At 40.8% G+C, this 5138-nt stretch overlaps 1 non-coding gene across 1 annotated transcript; it reads right to left on the bottom strand.

Moving 5' to 3' along the window:
• Positions 1-330: 330 nt before the first annotated feature.
• On the bottom strand, positions 331-437 carry LOC118480838. Its single transcript, XR_004863819.1, has one exon. It is a non-coding gene; the product is annotated as a small nucleolar RNA R71 (small nucleolar RNA).
• Positions 438-5138: the final 4701 nt, after the last annotated feature.

The raw sequence follows: 5138 nt of genomic DNA on the forward strand, positions 1-5138 counted from the left end.
AATCTCTGCGCCGCTATCAATGCACCAAATGTCGAAGCCAACAACTTCGAACTTCGGCCGCATTTGATACAGATGCTTCAAAACTCCGCAACCTTCCATGGGCTTGCGGACGAGGATTCTAATCTACATATTATTAACTTCTTAGAAATATGTGATACCTTTCGGATCAATGGAGCATCAAATGACGCTATCCGCCTTCGAATGTTTCCATTCTCACTAAAGGACCGAGCTAAGGCTTGGCTCAATACCCTCCCAGTTGGCTCGGTAAACACCTGGGATGAACTAGCCCAAAAGTTTTTATATAAGTATTTCCCTCCTGCTAAAACGGCTAAATTAATGATTGAAACTAATACATATTCACAAGAAGATGGGGAATCCTTATATGAAACTTGGGAAAGGTTCAAGGAGTTACTAAGAAAGTGTCCTCATCACGGTCTTGCGGTATGGCAACAAGTATCCACTTTCTATAATGGGTTGTTGCCACATACAAGACAAACACTTGACCCTACCTCTGGGGGACTTTTAGGTAATCGTCGCCCTAATGAAATATATAATCAAATTGAGGAAATTGCTCAAACCAATTTTCAGTGGCACACTCCTCGAGGCAATAAGTCTATTGCCCCAGGCGCCCATAAGGTTGATGAAAGCACTTCTTTACAAGCCCAAATCGAGGCCCTTTCTTCGAATATTAAAAAGCTAGAAATGGCAAAAACGGCCTCGGTTATGGCTTGTGAAGGGTGTGGTGGGCTACATGAAAATTGAAGTTGTATGAAAGATGTAGATAATCAAACGGAATCGGTAAACTACATTGATAATAGACCTAGGCCGTCGGGTCCCCCAACGGGTACCTACAACCAAGGATGGCGTAACCACCCTAACCTTGGTTGGTGAGAACCCGGCAATAGTAGTGACCAACAAAATCTAAACCAACGAACAAACTTTCAACAACCAAGAAACGAGTCTCAAAATTTCTCTCAACAACAAGGTGGACGAGAAAGGCTCGAAGATACTTTATCTCGCCTCATCTCCGACACCGAAAAGAAAAACTCGGATCGATTTCAACAATTGGAATCGAATTATAGAAATCAGCAAGCTAGTATTCAAAACATTGAAAAACAATTAAATAAAATAGCTCAGAATTTCTCCGAGAGACCACAAGGCGCGTTACCAAGTAATACCGAAACCAACCCAAAGGCACAAGTACATCTCATCACATTGAGAAACCGTACAGTGGGTCTCGAAGAGGCCCCATTGCCTTCAACTGAAACGAGCCGGTCTAGTCAGTCCGCAACTTTGCCAACACTCCAACAAGAGACGGCTCCTACACCAAATCAAGAGCCGACCAAGAATCCTCCGATTCCATACCCCGGTCGGCTAGTCTATCAAAAGACCGATGAGCAATTCTCAAAGTTCGAAAAATTACTTAAACAATTGCATGTTAATATTCCATTTATTGAAGTCCTAACCCAAATGCCTAAATATTCAAAATTTATGAGGGACTTCCTCACTAATAAAAGGAAAATTGAATCATTGCAATTAGTTAATTTAAGCGAAGAATGTTCCGCCTTGCTACTCAACAAACTCCCGCAAAAGAAGACCGATCCTGGAAGCTTCACAATCCCTCGTTCGATTGGGGAATCCCCCATTCGTAATGCAATAGCCGATCTCGGGGCTAGCATAAACCTTATGCCCGCATCAATGTTCAACCGACTCAGCCTAGGAAAAACGAGCCCTACAAAAATGAGCATACAACTCGCCGATAGGTCCATAAAATATCCACAAGGTATCGCTGAAAATCTATTAGTCAAGGTCGGCGAATTCGTTTTCCCAGTCGACTTTGTCATACTAGATATGGAGGAAGATACCGAAGTACCACTCATCTTAGGAAGACCCTTCCTAGCTACGGCCCACGCAGTGGTAGACATGAATGGTGGAACACTAACATTGAGGATTGAAAACAAGGAAATGAAGTTTGGAGTTGGAAAGAGAATAGAAGACGACAATCCGGTCAATTACATGAAGGTCATAGACTCAAGTTTGGATGATGCTCTCCGACGGTGCAACATGGGATGCAACACATCCTGCTTGAGTAGCATATGACTGGCTTTAGGTCTAGCCAAGGACCCTTACGAACGTGGCGCACCACGGAGGCATTCCGCGGAACTATCCTTAGTTTAGCTTAGATTAAGTTTTATGTTTTCTAGTTTAGTTTTAAATTTTCAGGAATAAACACACTCAAGATGGTGAAGGATACCAAGGGAAACTTGCACCAGCACCCCATGCACAAAAACAGAACTTCCCAAAAAATTTTCTTCGTTACAGCAAGTTCAGCACGGGCCGTGCCCACCCAACACGGCCCCGTGCTGCACAATCTGCAGGAAATGCCCAGTTCAGGTAACTGGACACGGGGCATGCTCTCTGAACACGCCCCTGTGCCCAGGCTTCTGTTTCTTTTTACCAAATTCTGTTACTGGCGATCTAAACACGGGGTTGTGCCCGGACACCACGGGGCCGTGTCCAGACGCCCAATAACATAAATTTTTGCTTTTACACACCTTTTTACACATTCAATCAACCTAAAAACTTATTTTTGGGACACATTGAGGACAATGTGTAATTTAAGTGTGGGGGGATGCTAAACATTGAATTTTTGCAAGTCCTAATCACAAGCCTTACACAACACTCTATTGGAACCGCTAATCACCCCAAATTTTTTTCAAAATTTTTCATTTTTTTTACTTGTCTTGGTTTAAGTTGGGAATTACAAGTTTTAAAAAGGTGATGTTTTTACAAATTTACAACCGATAGCGTCGTGATAGAAAGAACCAACATAAGAAAATTATGAAACGGCATGACAAATCTAGTTAAAATTTGATTATATATACTCGATCACATAAAAACTCATTCCCACAAAAGTGAGTTTTGAGCCTTTATTGAGCATACAAATACATATCTTTATACTAAATGCTCATTTTTCATTTCTTGTGTGAATAGCCGCTTAGTTTCTTACAACTCTAGAAATTGCCACGACAATACATTCCCGGTCCTTACCAACTTAAACCCGAGTAAGTAAATGATGGAGGCATTAGGACTAACCCTTTTTATTTCTACACCATTATTTTTCTTTTTTTTACCACCTACCCAAAATCCCCCTAGTTAACCCCTTTGAGCCTAAACCTTTTCATTTCTTAACCCAAAACAAACACCCTTTTACCCACCAAAACCTTTTTATTTTAAACCCTTTATTTTAGTAACAAAGCTCGGTTTTTCTTATGACTTCCTTATAAAAAAAAATATTTTGATGATGAAGCCAAAAGAAATAAACAAACAAGTTTATCAAAAAGAACTTTGTTTGGAAGAAATGCTTCATCAAAAATAAAAAGTTATGAAAAATAAAAAGTCTTACGAAAACCGATGCTTGTTACGCGTTTCGCCCTTTTTCTACTAACCACTAACCCAACCACCTACCTTTAACCCAAGCCTAACCCTTCACCCAAAAAGTCCTCTTGATATTTACAAAGGTATACAGTCCGGCCGAGTAAGCTCCATGCCGCTCTCGAGTGTTTCACAAAAATACATCTTCGGCCGAGTGTTGAGTGATCTCCCGTGAGGTATGTGAACTTGTATATAAATGGAATTTTAAAAAAGGCATGTTATGCCATAATAAGTAATTTATCTTATGTAATGTTTTAAATAAATCATGACGAATAGGATTGTAAATAAAATAAAAATAAAACCTAATAAAATTCTTGGAATCCTGACACTCTATGACAAGCCCAAAAACCTTCTCTTCTACCCATTCCATTTGGGAGTGAAAAGCCACATTATAAAGAGTTTTGCTTGAGGACAAGCAAAGATTCAAGTGTGGGGGTATTTGATGTGTACAAAATGCAACATATAAATTACATCAATTGTGGCATAAAACTAACCCTTTTTTAATACTAATGTTGGAAAAAGTGTGTTCTTGTCTTCCTTTTGTATTTTCAGGATTAAATGAGCTCAAATGAACAATAGAAGAAAAAAGGCAACTAAATCTAACATAAATACAAGAAAAGGGACAAACGTGGCATGCCCGACCCCCTGACAGCATATTCCCAAGCAAAAACAAGAGAACAAAAGGCTGAACACGCCCCGTGCTCAATGAGCACAGGGGCGTGCCCAAGTGTCAGCAGAAAAGACAAAGTTGTAGAAGCTTCTATCACCCACCACGGGGGTGTGCCCAGCGGACACGGGGCCATGGTCAACTCTAAGATTCGCAGAATCTGAGGAAATCTTGATAGTACAGATACGCTTCTGCACACGGGGGCGTGGTCAACTGATGCAGACAAACTGCAATTAATGAAGAAAGAGAAAAGGGATGGACAAGGGGCCGTGCCCAATGGACACGGGGCCGTGCCCGAGCTTCTGTTCTGGCTATAAATAGGGGTGCTTGGCTCACTTGCAAATCATCCCTTGGCACACCACCTCTCTCACACTTCACCCACACTCCACCACCACCACAACACCATCATCCACCACCATCATCCATCATCCATCATAGAGTGTGTGAGTAGTCTCGAGATCCAAGATTGATCGTAAGAGTTCTTGACAATTAAAGGCCATGGTTGCCTAAGTCTCTTACATCACTTGGTGAAGACAAACATTTAGTGTAATACTTTTGTTTTTAATCTTTTCGCACTTTTTATTTGGTTACGTATTAATGACTTTAATAATTAGTTTTATATGTTGAAGGTGATTCTTCCTTATCATTTGTCTGTGGTGTCTTGGTATTATTTTACTGTCTATATATAATAGAAGATTTTCACTATTCATATCTCCACGGTCTATATGGAGATATGTTGGCTACCTGGTCGGGGGTTAAGGGAATGGTTTGGTAAGAGTCTTGCCATTGTTCAGTGTATAGATCCTGCAAGGACCTGGGTCAAATTTAGTAGGACCTCCTTTAATACCCAATGGTATTGGATGGCGGGGGTCCAAACTCTTTGATCCCCTCATATGTAAACTACTATTAAAACTTTAACCCGGCTTCTTAGGACTGTATCCCTGCTGACTCAGACTACTTAGCCGAGGGTAACGTCACCTTCAAAAGAGGGGCCTACCACAATATGCATTAATAACTTAATTAATTGTCTTTCAAT

This window comes from Helianthus annuus, chromosome 7, assembly GCF_002127325.2.
Source record: "Helianthus annuus cultivar XRQ/B chromosome 7, HanXRQr2.0-SUNRISE, whole genome shotgun sequence".
In the NCBI taxonomy this organism is placed as follows: Eukaryota; Viridiplantae; Streptophyta; class Magnoliopsida; order Asterales; family Asteraceae; genus Helianthus; species Helianthus annuus.